This window comes from Grampus griseus (genome assembly GCF_964374135.1).
Source record: "Grampus griseus genome assembly, chromosome: X".
Taxonomy (NCBI): Eukaryota; Metazoa; Chordata; class Mammalia; order Artiodactyla; family Delphinidae; genus Grampus; species Grampus griseus.
The window spans coordinates 16,450,702-16,477,563 of NC_138999.1; the positions used below are offsets into that span (position 1 = coordinate 16,450,702).

Below are 26,862 nucleotides of genomic sequence, written 5' to 3' on the forward strand. Positions count from 1 at the left end.
GAAAGAGGCAGCAATCTAAGGTGCTGTGGAGTCAGGCAGGGCAGCATGGAGGAAGGAGTCTTAAAGACAGAGTACATTTCCCCACCCGATGTGACTTGTTTTAGAAAACAAAGTGAACTGGAGGTGGCAATGTGCCAGTTTGGAGCCCAGGCCTCAAGGGAACTTGCTCTGTTGCACCTCCACCACTGCCATATTAATGTGCTCAAGCTAGCCTGCTGGAGCATGCAAGACACACAGAGCAGGGCTGAGGTGCCGAAGGCCTGCAGCTGAAGCCGAACCAAACGGTAGCGGCCCTCCAGACACATGAGGAAGCCCAGTCAAAACCGTAAAGACTACCCAGCTAGCTCCCAGTTGACCCCAGATTCAGAAGCCATAAACGCTTACTGTTGTTTGCCACTGAGGTTTTATGGTTATTTGTTATGCAGCATTACTGTGGCAAGAGATAACTGATACAACAATACCTGGCACAGAACAGGTCCTCAAAAAATGTTTAAAATGCACACACTCAGAAGCCCTCCTGCAAGGCCATGAAGATGAGCCGGCTCTGCCTCTCTGCAACCCTTCTTGTCCTCCTGGGCACCCTGGCGGCTGGCACCCAGAGGGATGAAACCAGCACCCCTGCCCAAGCCCCGCAGCCTACCTTCTGCCCGGAGCCTCCCTACATGGGTCCCTGCAAGGCCCTGTTATTCAGGTACTTCTACAACGCCAGCTCCAGGCTCTGCAAGACCTTTGCTTACGGCAGATGCAGAAGGAAGCAGAACAACTTCCTGGATAAGGAGGACTGCATCAGCACCTGCAATGGCTGCAACAGGCTCCAGGAGAGCTGGGCAACTGTGCTCCCCTGAGATGCTAAAGTCCTAGGAGGGCCCCCACAGGGCTGGGCTGTGGTTGCTTCTGAAAGATTTGAGCCTCCTCCTCTGCTCCCTTCTCAAACCTACCCTCCTCAGCAGAACCCTGCCTCTTTCCTCACTGCATCCTCACCTTCATCTCCCATGTCACCATCACTGCACTCCTCGGAGGGGGCAGGAATGGAATTTCTGACATCTAGTTCTGAGTGTCAGTGGTGGCAGAGGTCTTTTCACTAAAGAAGCCCCTTTCCCCACAGTGATGTTGCATATTATCTGTCAGTGGCTTCAACCTCTGGCCTTATATTTAATAAATTCATTTTCTAATTAAAAAAACACCACACACACACACACACACACACACACACACTCAGGAAAGATAAAGGCTGCAAATACACTATCATTCTTCTATCCTGGTAAGTTAAGTGTCATTTCCCTTGACTGTTTCTCCATATTCATCCAGCCCCAAAGGGTAAAAGAAGTTTCTAGAAAGAGTTCTTTTTAGAAGTTTCTAGAAACACTAATTTTAAAGGCCAGGAAAAGGTTACTAATTTCCTACTTGTTTAGTATGTTTGTCTTTAGCTAACAAATGCAAGCAGAAAACAAAGCAGAAGGAAAGTTTTCTTGTCCCAGAATTCTATCACCCAAGTCATCCTTTACTCCTCAAAAAACACACAATTCAATTGAGGTAGGGTAACATATACGACATTTCAATGGTAATTATTAATTTTAAAAATTTCTTAGCTGATGGTAGGTAGAAGGGTGTTGAGTATTTGCCATATCATTCTTGATTCTTTTTTAAAATTGTGGTAAAACATACATAACATCAGATTTACCACTCTAATCACTGCTAAGGGCACAGTTCACTGGCATTCAGCACATTCACATTATTGTCCAACCATCACCACTAGTCATCTCCAGAGCTTCTTTCATCTTCCCAAACTAAAATTCCATATCCATTAAACAGAACTGCCCATCTCCCCACTCCCTCCAGCCACTGGTAACCACCACTCTACTTTCTGTCTCTATGAATTTGACTACTCTAGGGACCTCATTCAAGTGGGATCATACGGGATTTGTCCTTTTATGACTGGCTTCTTTTACTTAGCATAATGTTCTCAAGATTCATCCATGTTGTAGCACATATCAGAATTTCTTCCTTTTTAGAGCTGAATAATATTCCATTGCATGGATAGAGCACTTTTGTTTATCCATTCATCCATTGATAGACACTTGGGTTGCTCCCACCTTTTGCCTATAGTGAATAATGCTGCTACGAACATAGGTGTATAAATACCTGTTCAAGTCCCTTCTTGAGCTGATTTTACATATCTTTATTAAAACCTTATTTTGAAATATGAAACAGGCTAAAAGACCTACATCACTTAGCTAGCAGTCTTCACGCATCATCTAACCAAGTTGGGGGAATGGAATTGGTACCCACAGTTTGCAAGTTAACCCAATTTGCCATGGATGATTTTATCCTACACCTACTGATATAAAAATGGAGATAATAGAAAAAAGCCTTTTGGGGGAGGTAGGATTCTGAAACATGCTAATGTGAACGCAAAATGAATACACATCTCACCACCCATTCAACCCTGCACAATCAAGCTGAGTAAAGAACCTGCACTGCCGTACAGTGGGCAAGAACAAGTGGCTTACCAAAGGCAGAAACGCTGTTTTAAATTCATTACCCAATAAAACCACCATGGGGCTCTCTCAGCAAAGAACCAAAATCCTCTAAAGCTCTCCAGAAATTTCTGACAGGGCATGTGGGAACCTGATTCGTCCAACAAACATTTGTTGGCCACAGGAGCTCGAATGGGCTGTGGAGAATATGTAGAATGGATCCCAATATTCCTTCCTGGGGACCCTGGATAGCGTTTGCAAAGAGAAGAGTGGGATCCTTTAGCTTTTTAACATTCCAAAGGGCTTAATAGCCAAAATGAGGGCACACAGGTTAAAATGTTTCACAGGACTATATATAAACGGTACCATGACCCTAATCTGAAGACCTAGTTATGTGCTAACGCAGATAAGGAAATTTGTCATCCAAAGAGTCAAAAACTTTTAGAAAGAGTCCCCAGACTTAAAAAATACTGAAAACTTCTCAATCAACCTTCCAATCTGCAGAGGAAGAAACTGATGCTTCAAAGGTGAAATGACCTTCCCAAGATTGCTAATGGCTGTGAGAGCTGTGAACTATCTGAATGTCTCATAAGTCCTCGAATGAAGGTCTCTGACTCATCCTGGGCAGAAGTATAAGGGAGAAAAAGGCACACAAATGGTTTTCCAGCCTCAGTGAACTCACAGTCAAGTTCTAAGCCCCCGAAAATGGATAGGATATTTGTCAACTGTTATCAAGTCTTGCTGGTTACCCAGGCCCCACCTGCCTCTGGCAATATGCAATCTAAAGGTTGAAAGGGAGGCCGGCCGAGAGTCGGTCTGGTTTGGTTTGGTTTCAATACAAAGCTGACACTCCTCAGCTCTAATAAATGATCACTTTCCATTTTCCACTTCAACTTGGGCTTTTGATAGAATGAGTCCATACGTCAATATGAACAGATCGATACAGTTCATAATTTATGAAGATGTAGGCAGAGGGAGAGATTGATCCTGCGGAACCACCCAACTGAGGCTTGCCTCTCTTCCTCTCTTCCTTCTTGCTGCTTAGGTTGGTGATTTTTAAATTTATTAACACCTCCACCTGAGATGATCAGCAAGGAATGAGAAAAGTGAAATAGCATCCTACATAAGCCTTTCTAATAAACTGCAAAAGGGTGTCTGCGGGTCTAACGTGGATTTCAATGATCCATGTTATTCCAGTCAAGCCTCCACAAATGTAAATAAGAGCTGGTGACACACATTTAATATACGCAGATATATGCACACCCAGGACCTAGTTCCAGAATGAGATGGAGCTTAAAGAGTAAGACATCACAGAGGGAGGATGGAGAGGGAGCCAGGGGGACAGGGAAGGAAGAAAGGAAAGAGAGAAGGCGGGAAGGAGGCTCTTAAGCACAACTGTGAATTGCACACAAATTCTGTGCAAGAAGGTCAGGGCTACAGAGCCCAAGCTTAGGAGGCAAGTGTGAAGTATGTTTTGTTTTTTGTTTGTTTGTTTGTTCGTTTTTTGTGGTACGCGGGCCTCTCACTGCTGTGGCCTCTCCCGTTGTGGAGCACAGGCTCCGGACGCGCAGGCTCAGCGGCCATGGCCCACGGGCCCAGCCGCTCCGCGGCATGTGGGATCTTCCCGGACCGGGGCACGAACCCGTGTCCCCGGCATCGGCAGGCGGACTCTCAACCACTGCACCACCAGGGAAGCCGGTGAAGTATGTTTTGAAGTGTACATATAAGTACAAAATAGAATCAGAATTTCCATTCCTGGCTCATCTGGGTTTGCTAGTGTCAGACACATTGGCAACTTAGTTACTTTTTCTCTTCCTATATAACTTCAAGTGTCTTACTTTTTATCTTAATGATTTAGACAAAAGTAAATTACAAAGGAAGCTAATTTCTTCAAAAGAAACAAACTACTCCCAATGATATTATCAAAGAGCTGCTTTAAAGCTTTTTAAAAGTTAAACTTAAAACAACTGGTATCATTTTTTTCCCTAAACAACATTTTTTTAAAAAGAGAACTATTCACAACAGTTCTTGTGTGTGTGTGTGTGTGTGTGTGTGTGTGTGTGTGCGCGCGCGCGCGCGCACTTTACTCTGTCAAATACCAGGATCTAGAAAAAAGGGTTAAAAGAAATAAGGGGAAAACTCAATAACAAAACCTTGGGAAATCTGATTTTCCTTTGCAAGCAATGACAATACTGAAGAACCCATCCAAGGGGGAGTGGGGAAGAGGGCTCCCTGCTCCAAAGTTCCAGCATCTTCAGCGAGTCAACAAGAGGTGGTTACACAGACAGATTTTACTTAAACTGAAATCTGAAAACATGATACTAATCGCTGGTAATGCATAATAAATATGGGATTCCACACAAGCAAAATTAACACATAATCCAACCATCTCTTTTGATGAGTATCTTCACTTTCTCTCCCTAGCTCTGTCGATGGTGATGCTGAACACTCAAATATCAGAGGAAGGAGTCCAGAAAGGAGGGAAGAGTGGATACACTGTTGGACATAAAATAAACTGAACGCTATAGTCGCATTTAGAAAACCTTGGGGAAGGGTGTAAAATCAAACACAGATTAAAAGGATGACATAAAATCTAAACCTTCCCATACCCCGGATACATTTCATCTCATGTTACACTAGGAAACATGAAACATTTAGGAGCCTTCACACAAACACACTTACCCTTATAACTTAATTCCACTTTCAATCTTGTTACTCAAGATCTGGTTCAAATTTCCTCCTCTGGAAATGTATTTTGCTGTCTCACTCTCTACTAATGGCCCATTATCAGGCCCAGAGCTAAATGTAGTCCTTATTCTCATAATCCACTTTCCAAACCAGATACTTAGTAAGTCTCCTCTCTCCTCAGTACTCAGTCACCAAAGACAATTTCTCTGAATCACAGAATTTCAACAGTTTCTCCCTAAATATATAACTTAATAAGCATGTTCTCCCTCTGATAGTTTTCCTTCTGGTATTTTATTTTGCAAAAAGGTTGGGGTGTTTGCGAACTACATACAGTTGACCCTTGAACGACGTGTGGGTTAATCTGAGTATAATTTATAGTCGGTCTTCTATATCCGCGGATTTAATCCACATCCATGGATTTAACCAACCATGGACCATGTGGTACTGCAGTATTTACTGTTGAAAGATATCTGTATATTATGTGGACCGCACAGTTCAAACCCACGTTGTTCAAGGGTCAAGTGTGCTTTCATCCAATAATTAAAGTTGGTTCCAAGATGAATACAATGTGGCTTCTTCCTTCAAGGAGTTTACAATCTAGGAAAGAAAATCAAAATCTAAACACACACACACACACACACACACACACACACACACACACACACACGGAAAAAGAAGACTATAAGTGTACTATAGAATGAAATGCAGTCAACAGTCACAAGTGCCCAAAAATAATCATTAAAGATCAGCCACTCACTAAGGCTTTTCTGACACTATTACTTGTATTATTGCATATATTTCTGTGAGATGAAGGCAGCAAGAGACCTTCGGTGTCTGCCTCTGTTGGTGTCTTGGGAAAATCAGTTCTCACCTCTCCCCACCTCAGTTTCTTTATATTTAAAATGGACTGATAATGATGCTTCTCTCACCACCCTTCACAGGGTAATTCTCAGAAGTGAATGAGTCATTCGGTCTCTCTCTCTATGTAAACTGTAAAGCTCTATGAAAGCCAAGGAATTTTTAAATCAACTATACTCCAATAAAATTTTAAAAAATAAAATAAAATAAATAAAACTAATGAGAGGAAATCAAATAAATTAATCTTACTGAAAAAAAGAAGTCAAGGAATTTTTGTTTATAAAATGTCATTTCTGCGGGCTTCCCTGGTGGAGCAGTGGTTGAGAGTCCGCCTGCCGATGCAGGGGACACGGGTTTGTGCCCCGGTCCGGGAAGATCCCACATGCCGCGGAGCGGCTGGGCCCGTGAGCCATGGCCGCTGAGCCTGCGCATCTGGAGCCTGTGCTCCGCAACGGGAGAGGCCACAACAGTGAAAGGCCCACGTACAGCAAAAAAAAAAAAAAAAAAGTCATTTGTTCTGTCCATCGACAGACGAATGGATAAAGAAGATGTGGTACATATATGCAATGGAATATTACTCAGTCATAAAAAGGAACGAAATCAGGTCATTCGTAGAGACGGGGATGGACCTAGACTGTCATACAGAGTGAATTAAGTCAGAAAGAGAAAAACAAATATCGTATATTAACGCATATATGTGGAACCCAGAAAAATGGTACAGATGAACCAGTTCGCAAGGCAGAGATAGAGACACGGATGTAGAGAACAAACGTATGGACACCAAGGGGGGGAAAGTGGGGGTGGTGGTGGGATAAATTGGGAGATTGGGATTGACATATATATACTAATGTATAAAATGGATAACTAATAAGAGCCTGCTGTATAGCACTGGGAACTCCACTTCGCTGTACAGTAGAAACTAACACAACTTTGTAAAACAGCTACACCCCAATAGAAAAAAAAAAAAAGAGAAAAATGTCATTTGTTCAAATATAGAATTTTTGTAATTTCTACTCATCCACCTTCTAATAAGTACTAGCAATTCTCCTATATCAAAAGGGAATATTTTTTTAATTAACAAGAGTATTCCGCAAATGGCTATTATGACAGAAATATTCCAAAGTTAAATTCTTCTGTGGATTGGCAATAAGAAAAAAGTATGAAGGGGAAACGATCCTATTTACAAAAGCCAACAATAACCACAATCTATATAGGAAAAGGATTATAAGGAGTAAGCAAGGCAGCACAAATTAAACCATAACGTGATTAAACAGTAATATCCTATATGTCAGTGAATCACTAGAATCAGCTGTTTAGAATTCAGAAGTAGATATATGTTTTAATGTGGTGATATATTTGCAAGAATTGGACCCCTGTGACATTTGGGGTAAAGGGGTGAGGGGAGAAAAGAGTTTCACTTATGCACCCGTACATAAAGACAATTTATATGACACAATACAAAACTTTTAAACAAAAAAAGTCAGGAAAATGTCAGTTCTTTCTAAACTGACATACTTTTATGCAATTCAAAACAAAATACCAATGGAATTTTTAACTTGATAACATGATTTCAGAATAAACAAGTGAGAGCAGCTAAAATATTTCTGAAAATGAAGAGTGATAACAGGAAGGACAAAAGCCATACCACAGAGAAGGAACCAAGATGGTGTAGTAGAAGGACTTGCACTCACTCCCTCTTGCGAGAACACCAGAATCACAACTAGCTGCTGGACAACCATTGACAGGAAGACACTGGAACTCACCAAAAAAGATACCCCACATCCAAAGACAAAGGAGAAGCCACAATGAGATGGTAGGAGGGGTGCTATCACAATAAAATCAAATCCCATAACTGCTGGGTGGGTGACTCACAGACTGGCGAACACTTATACCACAGAAGTCCACCTACTGGAGTGAAGGTTCTGAGCCCCACGTCAGGCTTCCCAACCTGGGGGTCCAGCGACAGGAGGAGGACTTCCTAGAGAATCAGACTTTCAAGCCTAGTGGGAATTTATTGCAGGACTTTGACAGGACTGGGGGAAACAGAGACTCCACTCGTGGAGGGCACACACAAAGTAGTGTGCGCATCGGGACCCAGGGAAAGGAGCAGTGACCCCGGGGGAGACTGAACCAGATCTACCTGCTAGTGTTGGACAGTCTCCTGCAGAGGCAGGGGGTGGCTCTATTTCACAGTGGGGACAAGGACACTGGCAGCAGAAGTTCTGGGAAGTACTCCTTGGCGTGAGCCCTCCCAGAGTCGGTCATTAACCCCACCAAAGAGCCCAGGTAGGCTACAGTGTTGGGTTGCCTCAGGCCAAACAACCAACAGGGAGGGAACCCAGCCCCACCCATCAACAGGGAAGCAGATTAGTTTTACTGAGCTCTGCCCACCAGAGCAACAGTCAGCTGTACCCACCACCAGTCCCTCCCATCAGGAAACTTCCACAAGCCTCTTAGATAGCCTCATCCGCCAGAGGGCAGACAGCAGAAGCAAGAAGAACTACAATCCTGCAGCCTATGGAACGAAAACCAAATTCACAGAAAGATAGACAAGATGAAAAGGCAGAGGGCTATGTACCAGATGAAGGAACAAGACAAAACCCCAGAAAAACAACTAAATGAAGTGGAGATAGGCTACCTTCCAAAAAAGAATTCAGAATAGTGATAGTGAAGATGATCCAGGACCTCGGAAAAAGAATGGAGGCAAAGATCGAGAAGATGCAAGAAATGTTTAACAAAGACCTAGAAGAATTAAACAACAAACAAACAGAGATGAACAATACAATAACTGAAATGAAAACTACACTAGAAGGAATCAATAGCAGAATAACTGAGGCAGAAGAACAGATAAGTGACCTGGAAGACAGAATGGTGGAATTCACTGCTGCAGAACAGAATAAAGAAAAAAGAATGAAAAGAAATGAAGACAGCCTAAGAGACCTCTGGGACAACATTAAATGCAACAACATTCGCATTATAGGGATCCCAGAAGGAGAAGAGAGAGAGAGAGGACCCGAGAAAATATTTGAAGAGATTATAGTCGAAAACTTCCCTAACATGGGAAAGGAAATAGCCACCCAAGTCCAGGAAGCTCACAGAGTCCCATACAGGATAAACCCAAGGAGAAACACGCTGAGACACATAGTAATCAAATTGGCAAAAATTAAAGACAAAGAAAAATTATTGAAAGCAGCAAGGGAAAAACGACAAATAACATACAAGGGAACTCCCGTAAGGTTAACAAGCCAGAAGGGAGTGGCATGATATACATAAGTGATGAAAGGGAAGAACCTACAACCAAGATTACTCTAGCCTGCAAGGATCTCACTCAGATTCAACGGAGAAATCAAAAGCTTTACAGACAAGCAAAAGCTAAGAGAATTCAGCACCACCAAACAAGCTCTACAACAAATGCTAAAGGAACTTCTCTAAGTGGGAAACACAAGAGAAGAAAAGGACCTACAAAAACAAACCCAAAACAATTAAGAAAATGGTCATAGGAACATACATAGCCATAATTACCTTAAACATGAATGGATTAAATGCTCCAACCAAAAGACACAAGCTTGCTGAATGGATACAAAAACAAGACCCATATATATGCTGTCTACAAGAGACCCATTTCAGACCTAGGGACACATACAGACTAAAAGTGAGGGGATGGAAAAAGACATTCCATGCAAATGGAAATCAAAAGGAAGCTGGAATAGCAATACTCATATCAGATAAAATAGACTTTAAAATAAAGAATGTTACAAGAGACAAGGACGGATACTACATAATGATCAAGGGATCAATCCAAGAAGAAGATATAACAATTATAAATATATATGCACCCAACATAGGGGCACCTCAATACATAAGGCAACTGCTAACAGCTATAAAAGAGGAAATCGAGAGTAACACAATGACAGTGGGGACTTTAACACCTCACTTTCACCAATGGACAGACCATCCAAAATGAAAACAAATAAGGAAACAGAAGCTTTAAATGACACAATACACCAGATAGATTTAATCGATATTTATAGGACATTCCATCCAAAAACAGCAGATTACATTTTCTTCTCAAGTGCGCACGGAACATTCTCCAGGATAGATCACATCTTGGGTCACAAGTCAAGCCTCAGTAAATTTAAGATAAATCATATCAAGTATCTTTTCTGACCACAACTCTATGAGATTAGGAATCAAGTACAGGGGAAAAAATGTAAAAAACACAAACACATGGAGGTGAAACAATACGTTACTAAATAACCAAGAGATCACTGAAGAAATCAAAGAGGAAATTAAAAAATACCCAGAGACAAATGACAATGAAAACACGATGATCCAAAACCTATGGGATGCAGCAAAAGCAGTTCTAAGAGGGAACTTTATAGCTATACAGGCCTACCTCAAGAAACAAGAAAAATCTCAAGTAAACAATCTAACCTTACACCTAAAGGAACTAGAGAAAGAACACACAAAACCCAAAGTTAGCAGAAGGAAAGAAATCATAAAGATCAGAGCAGAAATAAATGAAATAGAAACAAAGAAAACAATAGCAAAGATCAATAAAACTAAAAGCTGGTTCTTTCAGAAGATAAACAAAATTGATAAACCATTAGCCAGACTCATCAAGAAAAAGAGGGAGAGGACTCAAATCAATAAAATTAGAAATGAAAAAGAAGTTACAACAGACAGCACAGAAATACAAAGCATCCTAAGAGGCTACTACAAGCAACTCTATGCCAATAAAATGGACAACCTGGAAGAAATGGACAAATTCTTAGAAAGGTATAACCTTCCAAGACTGAATCAGGAAGAAACAGAAAATATGTACAGACCAATCACAAGGAATGAAATGGAAACTGTGATTAAAAATCTTCCAACAGGGGCTTCCCTGGTGGCCCAGTGGTCGAGAGTCCGCCTGCCGATGCAGGGGACACGGGTTTGTGCCCCGGTCTGGGAGGATCCCACATGCCGCAGAGCGGCTGGGCCCGTGAGCCATGGCCGCTGAGCCTGCACATCTGGAGCCTGTGCTCCGCAACGGGAGAGGCCACAACAGTGAGAGGCCCGCGTACTGCAAAAAAAAAAAAAAAATCTTCCAACAAACAAAAGTCCAGGACCAGATGGCTTCACAGGTGAATTCTATCAAACATTTAGAGAAGAGCTAACACCTATCCTTCTCAAACTCTTCCAAAAAACTGCAGAGGAAGGAACACTCCCAAACTCATTCTATGAGGCCACCAACACCCTGATACCAAAACCAGACAAAGATACTACAAAAAAAGAAAATTACAGACCAAATATCACTGATGAATATAGATGCAAAAATCCTCAATAAAATACTAGCAAACAGAATCCAACAATACGTTAAAAGGATCATACACCACGATCAAGTGGGATTTATCCCAGGGATGCAAGGATTCTTCAATATACGCGAATCAATCAATGTGATACACCATATTAACAAATTGAAGGAGAAAAACCATATGATCATCTCAATAGATGCAGAAAAAGCTTGTGACAAAATTCAACACCCATTTATGATACAAACTCTCCAGAAAGTGGGCAGAGAGGAAACCTACCTCAACATAATAAAGGCCATATACGACAATCCCACAGCAAACATCATTCTCAATGGTGAAAAACTGAAAGCATTTCCTCCAAGATCAGGAACAGGACAAGGATGTCCACTCTCACCACTATTATTCAACATTGTTTTGGAAGTCCTAGCCACGGCAATCAGAGAAGGAAAAGAAATAAAAGGAATACAAATTGGAAAAGAAGAAGTAAAACTGTCACTGTCTGCAGATGACATGATACTATACATAGAGAATCCTAAAGATGCCACCAGAAAACTACTCGAGCTAATCAATGAATTTGGTAAAGTTGCAGGATACAAAATTAATGCACAGAAATCTCTTGCATTCCTATACACTAATGATGAAAAATCTGAAAGAGAAATGATGGAAACACTCTCATTTACCATTGCAACAAACAGAATAAAATACCTAGGAATAAACCTACCTAGGGAGACAAAAGACCTGTATGCAGAAAACTATAAGACACTGATGAAAGAAATTAAAGATGATACCAACAGATGGAGAGATATACCATGTTCTTGGATTGGAAGAATCAATATTGTGAAAATGACTATACTACCCAAAGCAATCTACAGATTCAATGCAATCCCTATCAAATTACCAATGGCATTTTTTACAGTACTAGAACAAATCATCTTAAACTTTGTATGGAGACACAAAAGACTCCAAATAGCCAAAGCAGTCTTGAGGGAAAAAAACGGAGCTGGAGGAATCAGACTCCCTGACTTCAGACTATACTACAAAGCTACAGTAATCAAGACAATATGGTACTGGCACAAAAACAGAAACAGAGATCAATGGAACAAGATAGAAAGCCCAGAGATAAACCCACGCACCTATGGTCAACTCATCTACGACAAAGGAGGCAAGGATATACAATGGAGAAAAGACAGTCTCTTCAATTAGTGGTGCTGGGAAAACTGGACAGCTACATGTAAAAGAATGAAATTAGAACACTCCCTAACACCATACACAAAAATAAACTCAAAATGGCTTAGAGACCTAAATGTAAAACCAGACACTATAAAACTCTTAGAGGAAAACATAGGAAGAACACTCTTTGACATAAATCACAGCAAGATCTTTTTTGATCCACCTCCTAGAGTAATGGAAATAAAAACAAAAATAAACAAATGGGACCTAATGAAACTTCAAAGCTTTTGCACAGCCAAGGAAACCATAAACAGGACAAAAAGACAACCCTCCGAATGGGAGAAAATATTTGCAAACAAGTCAACGGACAAAGGATTAATCTCCAAAATATATAAACAGCTCACGCAGCTCAATATTAAAGAAACAAACAACCCAATCCAAAAATGGGCAGAAGACCTAAATAGACATTTCTCCAAAGAAGACATACAGATGGCCAAGAAGCACATGAAAGGCTGCTCAACATCACTAATTATTAGAGAAATGCAAATCAAAACTATAATGAGCTATCACCTCACACCAGTTAGAATGGGCATCATCAGAAAATCTACAAACAACAAATGCTGGAGAGGGTGTGGAGAAAAGGGAATCCTCTTGCACTGTTGGTGGGAATGTACATTGATACAGCCACTATGGAGAAAAGTATGGAGGTTCCTTAAAAAACTAAAAATAGAATTACCATATGACCCAGCAATCCCACTACTGGGCACATACCCAGAGAAAACCATAATTCAAAAAGACACATGCACCCCAATGTTCATTGCAGCACTATTTACAATAGCCAGGTCATGGAAGCAACCTAAATGCCCATCGACAGACAAATGGATAAAGAAGTTGTGGTACATATATACAATGGAATATTACTCAGCCATAAAAAGGAACGAAATTGAGTCATTTGTTGAGACATGGATGAATCTAGAGACTGTCATACAGAGTGAAGTAAGTCAGAAAGAGGAAAACAAATATTGTATATTAACGCATGTATGTGGAACCTAGAAAAATGGTACAGATGAACCGGTTTGCAGGGCAGAAGTTGAGACACAGATGTAGAGAACAAACGTATGGACACCAAGGGGGGAAAACCGTGGTGGGGTGGGGATGGTGGTGTGCTGAATTGGGTGATTGGGATTGACATGTATACACTGATGTGTATAAAACTGATGACTATTAAGAACCTGCAGTATAAAAACAAACAAACAAACAGAAAAAACAACTAATACTAAAATTTCTTTGGGTTATTTGTATGGAAATATGTTAATATAAATGTTTCAGGGGCTTCCCTGGTGGCGCAGTGGTTGGGAGTCAGCCTGCCGATGCAGGGGACACGGGTTCGTGCCCTGGTCCGGGAGGATCCCACATGCCACGGAGCGGCTGGGCCTGTGAGCCATGGCCGCTGAGCCTGCGCATCTGGAGCCTGTGCTCCGCAACGGGAGAGGCCACAACAGTGAGAGGCCTGCGTACCGCAAAAAAAAAATTTGTTTCAGACATTATATGAAATTTCTAAAAATCTTATATGTTCTGGTATAATGTTATAAGTCATGATTCTAGTTATTACTTTAAAATGTATATCTCAGAAATAACTAAATTTCCTTGTCAATTGCATTATTATGAACTTTCATCAAATCTTTAACCGTGGTCATTTTTAGTCTTTTGTCATTTACAGACAGTTCTGGGTGTACTCTGATGCTTTTGCAAAAATGTTCCTATAAAAGGGTTTCATCTTCAAGGAATTCACGGAAAAGACTCTGACAAGTACAGGTTTCTGGTAACTGACTATACTGCTGAACTGAATGAATAAGCATTTTCAGAACTCTAATGGAAAACTGATGAAATTCATAAAAGTGCTAACAAAAGATCAAGATGAAAAAGAAAATTAATTACATGGTACTGAGTGAACTGATGAGGATGATTATAATTTTTGTGACTTTCTGTTTGAATAAATAAAAAAAATCCCACAAGGACTCAGAGGCAAAAAGTATACAAATCAATTTTCACTGCAAAGTAAAGGAGCTGTACAGTGGAGGATTACTGGACTGAATGTCAATATTATGACATAGTATGAGTGTGTTTCGTGTTTGGTAATTGCAATCATTGTTGCTTTTGTTGTGGTCTTCCAAAAAAAAAAAAAAAGAATTGAAGGAGGGGAGGGAGGGTGTCTACTATTGCTCTACTCACCACTGTATCACACCACTTAACATAATGGTTAGCACAAACTGGTACTCAATAATATTTTTGAATTAATGAACAAATAAATAGATGAAGTTTGATTATCTAAAAAAAAAGCCGTACCATATATTAAAACATATTATAAAGCCACCATAGTTAACTATATTGATACAAGAATGGTTAGACAAATTAATGGTATAGAATTGAAAGTCCAAAAGAGTTTATATGATAAACGATGTATCAAAAATTAATGGGGGGCTGGATATTTAATAAATGGTCCTGGAAAAGTAGCTACTGCAAAATAAAAATCAATTTGCACACTAACCCCATACTATATATCAAAATTCCATATCAATTAAACATTGGAAGTAAAAAAATGAAGCCAGTATAAAGGAGACAAAAAATTAGGTGAGAATTTATTCAGAGAAAATCTCCAAAGAAAACATCAATATACGAATCTGCATAACAATGTACTATTTCTGTACATCAAAAGCAATTGTAAATAAAATGAAAAGCCCACAAACTGGGAAGCACAATCTGCCGTGAATGACAAAGGAATAACACACTAATCAGTAAGAAAAATACCCAGACCTCAATGTAAGAGCCAAGAATACCAACGAACAACAGAGGGAAAAAAATGTTCAAGCACCCTATTAATCAAAGAAATTCCAGCTAAAAACACTAATAAGCACTCTCCCCACTTCTGGTGGTGCGGTAAGCCTTCAAGAAATCGATTTGATAACAACTTAAAGTCCCAGAAAATATATACATGCTTCTGTCCAGTGATTCCATATCTAAGAATCTTTGCTAAAGAAATCATCACAGCTGCAGATAAAGATTTAGGAGCAAAAATGGCCAACGCAGAGTTACTGACAACGGCAAGAAAAACTGGAACCATAAATGGATTCTTTCCTTTCCAGCAAAGGCTGTCTATGAAGCACAGAACTTATAATATAAGAAGTTTGGCTTTTGATTTACAGGAAACTCTTTTTCTTTTTTTTCCTTGAGAAATGAATAACAGAATGCCACTGTCAGTTCTCTACCCTTCTCGAATCGATTACCTAATATTTAGGTCATCTCTAGCAAAACAGTGTCTTTTTGATCCTTCAGACTCACCATCTCCTAGGCAACTGATTGGATGAGGAAAAAATAAAGCTTCACTGAGAAATATATAATTTGTAAAGACTTGAATAAATGGAATGACACATCTTGTCCCTCAGCTGGGAGGGGGTAATGGCAGAGGACGGAAAAGAGAAAGAGATGGACAGACAGACAGGCACAACCAGATGCTGCATTTTAACACTAATTTGTGCGGTAATCTTTTTTCTTTTAAACTGCTTTACTGACATATAATTTATGTACCATAAAAGTCACCCATTTTAAGTGTACAATTCAATGGTTTTTATGTTCTTACAGAATTTTACGACCACGACAACAATCTAATTTTAGAACATTTCTGTCACCCCAAAAAGAAACCTTACGCCCATTAGCAGTCACTTTCCATCCCCACACCCAGCTCTGGGCAAACATTAATCTACTTTCCATCTCTAGGGATTTGTCTATTCTGGACATTCATATAAATGGAATCATATAATATGAGATCTTTTGTATCTTCCTTCATTTAGCATAGTGTTTTCAAGGCCCGTCCATGTTGTAATATGTATCAGTACTTCATTCTTTTTTATCACCAAATAAGATTCCATTGTATGGATTAAACCACATTTTGTTCATCCATTCATCAGTTGATGGGCATCTGGGTAGTTTCCATTTTTTGGCTATTAGGGATAATGTTGCTATGAACATTTGTGTGCACGTTTGTGTGTGGACATATGTTTTCATTCTTCTTGGGTGTGATATGCTGGGTCATATGGTAACTATACTTAAAACTTTGAGGAAATGCTACACTGTTTTCCAAAGCAGAGGTACCATTTTGCATTCCCACCAGCAGTGTATAAGTTATTCGTAGTATTCCCTCATATTTCTTTTAATTTCTCTAAGATAAATAGTGATGTCCCTTTTTTAGTTCCTCGTATTAGTAGTTTAAGTCTTCTCTCCTTTTTTCTTGATCAGTGTAGCTAAACTTTATCAGTTTCATTGACCATTTCAAAGAGCCAATTGAAACTTCTGGTTTCAGTGATTTTTTACACTGTTTTTCTATTCTCTATTTCATTTATTTCCACGCTGATCTTTATTATTTCCTTCTTTCTGCTTGCTTTGAGTTTAGTTTGCCCTTCTTTTTTCTAATTTCTTAAGGTAAAAAGTTACGCTACTGACAATCCCACTTCTAGTATATATCCAAAGGAAATTAAATCACTATTTCAAAGAGATACCTGCACCCTGATGTTCACTGCAGCATTATTCACGACAGAAACAACCTAAGTGTACATTGATGGAAGAATGGATTTTAAAAATATGATACAAACACACGCACGCACATGCACATACGTGCACACACACAGAGGAATAGTATTCAGCCGTAAAAAATAAGGACAACATGAATCAACCTTGAGGGCATTAGGCTAAGTGAAATAAATCACAGAAAGACAAATCTTACACGTTCTCACCACCACCACAACCAAAAAAAAAAAAAAAGTAACGATGTGAGGTAAAGGATGTGTTAAGTAACCTTATTATGATAATCATTTCACAATATATATGTATATCAAACCATTATGTTGTACACCTTAAAATTACACAATGTTGTATGTCAATTGTATCTCAATAAAGCTGGAAAAAAAAGTTAGGCTATTGATCTGAGATCTGTTTTCTTTGTGAATATAGGCATTTGCAGCTATAAACTTCACTCAAAGCATTGTTTTAGCTGCATTCAATAAATTTTCATATGTTGTGTTTTCATTTTCACTCATTTCAAAGTATTTTATTTTTTTCTTTTCCTTTTTTTAAAAAGATTTACTTATTATTTATTTATTTTAGGCTGCGTCAGGTCTTAGCTGCGGCACGCAGGATCTTCGTTGAGGCATGCAGGATCTTTCACTGAGGCACGTGGGCTTCTCTCTAGTTGTGGCGTGCAGGTTTTCTCTTCTCTAGTTGTGGTGTGTGGGTTCCAGAGCGCGAGGGCTCTGTAGTTTTGCAGCACGCAAGCTCTAGCTGAGGCAGGTGAGCTCAGTAGTTGTGGCACGCGGGCTTAGCTGTCCCATGGCATGTGGGATCTTAGTTCCCTCACCAGGGATTGAACCTGCGTCCCCTGCATTGTAAGGCAGATTCTTTACTACTGGACCACCAGGGAAGTCCCTCGAAGTATTTTAAAATTTTCCTTGTGGACTCTTCTTTGACCCACTGGTTATTTACGAGTATGTTGTTTAATTTCTCACAAATATATTTGTGAATTTCCCAAATGTCCTTCTGTTGTTGATTTCTAATTTCATTCCACTGTGGCCGGAGAACATACTTTGCATGATTTTAATCCTTTTAAAATTACTGAGACTTCTTTTATAGCCTAGCATATAGTCTATCCTGGAGAATCCTCTGTGCACATCTGATCACTGGTTGCTTCATGGAAACAACACTTTATTCGTTTCCAGATATCAATAATTTCTTCCCAACACTCTGGGGCCTTACGAGCAGTTTATCATCTTTAATAACAACTACTACTATATTCAGGGAGTGACTCCCCACCCTACTTCAATCTATTACCACCCTCTGTCCCTAAATTTATTCTCTTTCCTAATTTTTATCCTCACAATTTCCCTAAGGAAATTAACAAGAGTAATCTCCTTATTTTACAGATTAGAAAACAGAGTATGAGAGTTGCCCAAAGTCCTACAGAAACTTTGGGGGTGTAGCAGAAGGGGGGTCTGGACTCTGCCTACAGCCATTTTTCCTGCAACAAGGCCCTGCTGCCACTGAGCTTATTCAGGTCTCCAGAGAAACACTAATGGAACAAGCAGTTTAGTCCTCTTCTAATGTGCTTCCCCCACCACATGCACACACACACACACCCAGGGGAAGCTTTAAGCTGTTCTTTCTTTCCCTTTCTCGGTGGGGACAAAAGGGTGGCCCACCTAGCACTGTAACTGGGCCTGCTGTCAGCTTGACAGTGGGTTAGGAAGATGGGCCATGAAATGTCCTCATTGTTCAGGGCATAACAGTCCCAGAGCTTCACAAGCACCAAAAGCCGCAAGTCCAAAGACTAAGCTGAGCCTGCAGGTGACATGGGGGGACCAGGCTGTGATGACAGACCAGGAGGACCAATCTGTGTAATTAAAAGAGAATAAGGAAACTTCAGAAGAAAAGGCCCCCTTTCCAGGGCTTTCTCCACAAGTGAGGACAGCTACTGTCCCAGTACAATACCTCTAATTAACTATTTTCAATTAACCTACCAGCTCTCTTCTGAGAACACTCCCCCCTCCTTGGAAAAGGAGAAGCTCATGTGGGCCTTAGCAAAGGGCAGTCCCCCAGACCACAGGCATGTCCTTTCAGGTCCCCTGGGCAGAGACTCCATGGGTCCCTGTATCAGGCCAAAGGCTGGGTCACTATCAGGGACCTCAGCCACATCAGGAATTCTATGATTCCAGAACTCTGAAACATCAGGCTACATGGCTTGTCCTCACAGTCCCACAGGTGGGTTCATCACCTGAACTCAAAATGGCCGCCTCTTTCATGAGGAAGGGGAGAGAATGCACAGAGCTCTTCTCCATGTCGAATCACGCTTTAATGGTATCAGGAAAAGCTAAGATTCCCTGCATTTCTATCAAAGCAGATGGAGAAGGAAATGGGAATGTTTTGACTATGGGGGACCACCATTCTGTCATCATTATAAAATCCGCCCCTGGGTTCCTAGGTTCTGTCCTGACTCAAGTCCCAGGTGGACCTGGCCTCGCAGTTCACTGGGTCCGCCCACTCAGCCCACTTTCCTTGCCAAAGCCCAGACCAGGGGGACACTCCTAGATACAAGGACCCCAAAAATGATCAAGGTAAAAAATCTCTTTCAGCTTGTCACTTGAAAAACTACCAAAAAAGACTGGCTCTCATGTTTTAGATTTGGGGAATATTCTCGTAGCATCATCTAACTTGTTTTTTCACGGCCATGGGCTTGAGAAGCATCATCAGTCATTTCTTGCAGTGCCAGCACCACCACCTATGCTCACTCACTCTAACATTACCTGCGCAAGGTAGACTCTGAAGATGATTTTGGACATGCTTAGACAGCTCCTTGCTCTGCATTTTAAAGCCCAGCATACCCCAAAGCAGAGTCCTAACTAGTCTTCAGTGAAACGTGGTTCGGTGGTCAACGTGAAGCAGGTTTCCTTACATAGGACATCTGAGAGCCTGCGAGACGCTAGTTCATTTGTTAGTCTCTAAGAGGGTGCTTGTGCGTGCAGCTGTACCCAAAAGTTATTTGTCCAGACAGCCAACTTTCTCTCTCTCTTTATGTCCTTATCTCTCTCTTTCTCCCCCTTTTGTGGAATATTTTCTAGGGCTACAATTCTGCACAACATGCGCTGGGAAATGCTGGCCAACATCCATTTGAGCTTGTTGCATCGTCTCCTCTCCAATAGATGGAAATATACAACAGCACCCTCTTTTATTACAACATGCCTTATACATGCAAACTTGGGCACACCAAGGTCCAACTCACAACTTGTGAAAATAAGCACTGCGTACAATGGTGCAATGTGGCTGAACCCAGAGCTATCCTTGGAGCCTGGTGTATTGCACAGAGCTTGTACAATTCCAGCATTCTGCATCATGTGAATCGTAAACTCCTCTACGACATGAGAAAACTTCAGTTATCCCCACTTATATGGACTCTCTGACTTTTAAAAGGTACCTAAGGCTTTATGCCAGCAATATAAAAACAAAATAAAAAATCAAGTCAGATTTACAAGTGGGTTATGCACTATGCACAGTGTTTAGAACTCCAAATCTTTTTCCCATAGAAACAAAGTCATAAGTGGTGATTAAGTTCCCAGACTAACCCATAATGCAGCTAAAACAAGGCACATCTGTAATGTCATCAAGTAAAAAAAATTTTAAACAATGAAATTAAAGAAGAAACAAACTTATTTATCAAGAACACTTATGCTCGGTGGTATACCCAGAGGGGGGCAGGGGGGCAGCCCGTGCCTACTAAGCAGGAAGGGGCATCCTGTAGAGAAGTGACAAACGATAATGAAGCCAGCAAGGCCAGTTGGCTCTTTATTTCACCACCTGCTGACAACTGAAAACAACATCAGTAATAAAATACTGCGCCTTTGACGAAAACTGGGTTCAACAAGAAGTGAAGAAGTAGTTAGGGGTACTTGGAGCTATCAAGGAGGAGACCATGGCTTACCAACGTGGATTTTAGTGTAATTCTTTATTGTGTCCAAATTAATATCTATAACTAGAGTCGTGCCTGTAGGAGTCTCTTTTTTTTTTATGCTTATCAACAATGATCCTGGTCAGTTGGGGTAAAACAGATGGAACAAGGATGGAGAAACAGATTCTACGAGTTCAAGGAGCAAACATTAGAAGAGAAAGGAAAGGAGCTAAAGAGAACATGTGTATAATGTGAGAGGCCGTAGGTCTGAGATCGAATTGCGTGGACTGAGAACACTAAATCAGAGGAACCAAAGGCATCCTGCTCAAGATTCTCCCCGGGAGAAAGAAAAGGTGGGGAGGAGGAGGAGTTTCCTAGGAGAGCCACCAGGTGGAGCCACCATCACAAAACCGCTTCAGGGATGGTCCTCTGGGTGGACTTGGGTGGAAGTCTAAATCATTATTCCACGCAACACTCATGACTCCACTGTTAATGCCTTATCACTAAGACACAGAGATTAAAAGGAGATAAATATAATAGAAGAAAAATTCTAAAAACAATTTTGTCAATGACCCACACACTAAAAATTATAGAAAAAAATATGAAAGCAACATCCCTCTAGAATGGCTTCTTTCCACCCATTTCACACCCACCCCTAAGCCCAACAGGCAGTACTACTCAGATAAGAAAATGGACAAGGGCAACATACTCTAACATCAACTACTGGTCCTAACACAGGCTCCTAATAAAACAGAAATGCAGCCAAGGATCATTTACTGTACAAGATCTTTATGGCCCCTTTACTCTCAAACTTTCAAGAATGAAGGCTCACGGGTGTAAAAAAAAAACCCCCAAAACCATAAATGCACGTACAGATACATTCACACAGGCATATATATTATTGAATGACTATATATGATATTCATCCACGTTCACTGCCAGATGGCAGGCTTTATTTTTATCTTCCCATGCGAAAGAATAGCACAGGTGATAGCCAAGAGCTTCCACAGAATAGTAATGCCTTCTCTTAACTCTTACTCTTCTATCTGTGCATAAAAGCCAGCAATCTAGGTAAAAATGACAGATGATTTGGAAACTTGAAGAAAAATCTGACCCAACACACCACATTTTCCGATTCCTAGTTAACTCGAGGTAACTCACATTTGCTTCTCCAAAAAGAAATTTGGAAGGAAAAAAGTCTTGTTTCTAGAAACAAATCCCCAGATCTCACATCTACCTTAAACAACAAAGCACTAGAAAACCACAGTGGTTGACATTTTCCATCCTTCACAGCCTATCAAGATCCATGCCACTGTCTCTGAGCCAATACAAGAGTGCCATGGCAGCACATGCACATTTATGGACACACGCACACACACACTCACTCACGTTCTGATGAGCAGGCCAATGGATACCTCAAGGATATTATTCCAAGTTGCTAAGTAAATGCTAAAGACAAGAAAGCTCGAACAAACGTTTCCCCTTCAGTACAGTCACGGGAGGGAGGTCACTATGGCCGGATGTGTTTAGGGATTGAATGACAAGTGCTGAAACTATGAGAGAAAGAAAGATAAACAGCAGGTAAAATTCTTCTGACAGCTACAGGCAGCAGACCAAAATGGAGAGCCCTTCTGTGCGCAAACACTAGGCCCATATTATGTTGAGGGGCATGTATGTATCACCCATCAACACACAAAATGAATTCTGGAGAGTTTCTGCACTAACTTTTAAAGCAACAATGTGTCACCAGAGGCAGAGCAGCTGTTGGTCTCTCTGTCAAGGAAAACTTTTGAATTAAACCCGTCTGAAGGACTAAACACACGAGAAATGAGCCTCAAAGAGTCATGTTCTACAATCACAGTCATATCCACATACCAACTTAGAGAGCAACTCTCCCCCATCTCAACTTGAATCTTATCTCGTAGCGTCAGTGCTGTACCTGTTACAAATAATATCCTTTAAGCCATCAGATCTTTCAGCACTAATCTCCGGAAGGGGCAGTAAAATGCAAATGCGTAACAAACCTTAAATAAAGATGGCGAAAGCAGATTATCTTTCGGAAGGCAGATGCCAGAGTAGCAGAGCGACTTAAAAAGATGATTATAAAATACACTGTATATCAGGAGAGCATAACAACAACAATAATAATAGTAGCAAAGAATAATAAATGTGCAAAATACAATAGAGACTTACCAAACACTGAATTCATGATAAACTGGAAATAGAAACAAGGACATATAAAGCCAACCAGAAACACGCAGAGTGGCTTCACGTTCAGAATGACAGAAGTAAATAAGAGACATATCCCCACCTTGCCAGGAAAAAGATACAAGGAATGTGCAGCATTTTCTCAACATTTCCCAAGTGATACAATAGATTGGAACTGCTTAGAGGCAGGACCAGCTGGTGTTTTCTAGTTTTTCTATCTGCCCCAGCACCTAGCACAGGGCCAGGGCCACAGTAGGCACACAGTAAACATGTGTAATTGAATGTCTGTTAGTACCCACCCCAAAGTGAGTAAGGAACAATGTCCAAAATTATAGGCAGCAGGAGGGGTTCAGAGAGAGGCAGCTTCCCCATGAGGTCTGCTAACAGTGCAAAAACTGGGAAACTACAGCCCTGAAATAGAAGCTGATCCTCACACAGGCCAGCAGGGTATTGATTCCAGCCTGGACACTTAACCTATCACATGGATAAAGTTGATTGGGAAACCCTTATAAGGATGAAACCAAAAGATTTTTTTATTCCATTTTACTTCAAGTAGAAAAGAGTCCATATTCAAATGGACAAAATCCTCCTTGCTCATTTTTAAGGATATATTTATTGTATTTGCTGTTAACTGCTAAGTACCTATTCTGTTCAATTTTGGTTTGAAACTCGAGGTATGAATATCTTTAAAAAAATTCTTCCATATAGCAAAGTTCCATTTTAGAAGGGCCCATCACTCTCTTATATGGGTTCAATGATAGAAGAAACAAAAGAATAAATCATTCTCAGAAGGAAACAGACAACGTTTTTCTTTCTGGTTCATGAGAATGACTTCTGGCTCTAAGAAAAAATTTTAGATTTTCTGGCTGCAATTTGTCAACATTCTGGAGTCTGGGATAACTTTAGGATATACAACATCCATGCTGCAAGTTTAAATTTAAAAATGACCTCTTAAGCCTTGCGGAAAGCTTGTCTTAACCAGGAAGCTCCTTCACTGTGACTTGGGTAAAGCCCAGAGAAGTGGCCAAGGGTGAGAGCAGACATAACTGTCCTCAACAGTGCTAATGTCTGGAATATATAGCTGATGGCTGCCAAGCCAACTGGATGATCTTCTCCCTCTCTCTCTCTCTCTCTTTCTCTCAATTTCAGTCACATCTTTTTTCTCAAATAAAAAGCCTGTGGAGTCATTCCAGTACCTCCCTAAATCAACTCTGTAGAGATCTGCAAAGGTTAAAGCTGAAAACTGAAACTAATCGGTCCCCAAACTAATGTTTCCATGGTCCTGGCCTTTTCTCAAGGCTATGAATAGCCTCCTTCAAATGTAGAATATCTTTTGACCTTATGCAGGTGCCTGGGGAGGGCGAGCTCATCCCACACTGTGAGCTACTACAACCCATTCACCCCTGCTGCAAAGTGAGGCACGTCCCCAACGCAAAAATCGCTGGACACAATTGGGCAAACTTCTTCAGCTCAGTGTATCTCAAGTTCAGGACACAATGAAATGGTTCAATTTCAGACTTTTCATAGAAATAGACTTCAATCTTTCTTTATTAAACCATTGCTAAGCCTGCATCAAATGATATGGCCCATATAAAGTGAACAGTCATCTCATCTTTGATAAAGATGAAGAAAAAGAACCTGTGTTAATTCTACCAAATTCACACAGGGTCCAAGGCTGAATCACAAGGTGGACTCATATACTATAAGAAAATCCCATGTTAGTGAATCAAATTAGCCTGTTACTAAACTCTGAAAGCAACTTCCCTCCATAACAACAGCAACAGACAAAAACATCCAAGAGATTTCTAGGGACAAAGCCTGATGGAAACAAAGGGAAGGAGGAGGCTTCGGTCATTTATGATAACTCATAAAACTTGAAAAATTAGTTGGACGGAAGTGTTTACAAGTGACTAGAATCGTCCCACAGATTTAGCCTCTGATCCTTGTTTTAAAGGGGGAGAAAAAGTGGTTTTTCACTGATTTGGGGTGGGAAAAAAATGTAGCTTTTGAGCTCAGCACAATGAACTATTTATGTGGCCTGACAAGGCCAATCAATCCAGCCTGCTGTTTATTATAAGGAGCAGTAGGATATTGTTAGCTCTGGTGGGTGGGGGCGGGGCCAAAGACGGCACTGGCCCTGGTACACAATTCTTCCCTTCAACTGGAAATTTATGTGTGGCCCAGGTGACCCGGGAGTCAGTATGAAGCCTGGGCCAGAATGAAGATGGTTTGTTATGTGTTTCATATTTACAGGACGCCCCCATGTGCTATGGTCTCAGAGCCACTGGCAGATTAGGACCTAAGAGTAAAAAGCTGGTCATAATCAGGCTGTCGGCCTAAGGTGGAGGCTTAGAAAGAAAACATTAAGTCAGTAAGCCGGTCCCTTTAATGCCATTTTCTGGTTACTGAAAAATTCTGTAGGGGACCTCAAAGGTCAGATTTTTCGTTGTAAAGAGACAATTATCTAAAAAGTTCGATTCCTTCATTGATTTAAAGCTCTCAGGTAATTTTGTCGAACTTACCTGGATAATCACCTTTATTCCTTAACTTAATTAATCCCTTATCTTGTTAAATTACTGAATTACCTTAATTCTCTTATTTGCTTTACAAAAACAAGGCTGGCCAGAGAGGCCTTGCCGCTGGTCTACGTGTATGCCATTCCTCGGCCCACTGACCCAAGGAGCATCAGGAGAAACGGGAGAGGCTCAGATCAGCAAGGGAACTCTAGCTCTCCAAGTCCAACGAGGGCAGGCCTCAGGAGTTCTGGAACCTATTTGCAAGAATGCAGGAGGTGCTCTGGGGGATGACTATAGTTTTAGAGCTAGGTAGGCCTAAAAATTCTTAAAATGGGAAATCCCCTCCATTGGCAGGATGGGGTTTAAAAAAAAAAAAACAAGAAAGAAAATCCTATAGCTGCTAAACAGCGTGGGCCTCCAGCCAATATTTCATCTGAATAATTCAAAAAAGGAAATGTAACCCAGGGCAGCTGGAGGGGGTAGAGGAAGAAGCAGGAAGGAAGACAGACACAAAGCTGAAGTCTCAAGCACTATGATCAATGGACAGTTTATTGGACAAATTCTTCTGCAGCCTAAATTTGATGAAAGATTAGCTGTTCTTCCCCATGGTTATGTAAACTTGCCTTTTTTTTCCTTTTAATGGAACTCTTTGCTAATACATTTCCGGCTCCTGCTTTTGAACAGCTCTATGTTTCTCTTTAAGGAAGTAATAAGCCCCTGAAAAGCCTGCAGCTGAAAGCTAATCTACCTCGGGCGTGCTCAGTGTGCACCCGGCCTGGTCCATGGGGAGGATGGGCTCGGGAGAAACTGAGGCAATCCAGTTTCCATTTCAGTATAGAATTGAGTCGGGTTGTCTCTGCCATCTTATAGAATCTCTCCTACCATTTCACACAACAATGTCACAAAGGGCAGATAGGGGAGAAAACAAAACTCCAACAAGCTGATACCTGAAAAATCTGCCTTGAGGCCTCAGAAGGGGGAAACAAGATGGTGAAAGGTTTCCTGGTTAGACACATGGATGGATGAGCTATATCTCTGTAAATACTGCCTCCTAAACCGAGAGAGACAAGGCGGAGCCCAGCGGTTAGAGAGAGAAAGACCCTGCTAAAGCCTGCCCTTACATTAAAAAGAGAGCATGGCCAGACGTGCCCGGCTCAGCTGGCATC

General features: G+C 40.9%; 1 protein-coding gene across 7 annotated transcripts in view; it reads right to left on the reverse strand.

Annotated features, from left to right (window-relative positions):
• SH3KBP1 (SH3 domain containing kinase binding protein 1) overlaps positions 1 to 26,862 on the reverse strand; it is a gene marked incomplete at its 5' end in the record, with an annotated part of 295,684 nt that overhangs the window by 180,984 nt on the left and 87,838 nt on the right. The gene's annotated exons all lie outside the window — the stretch shown is intronic.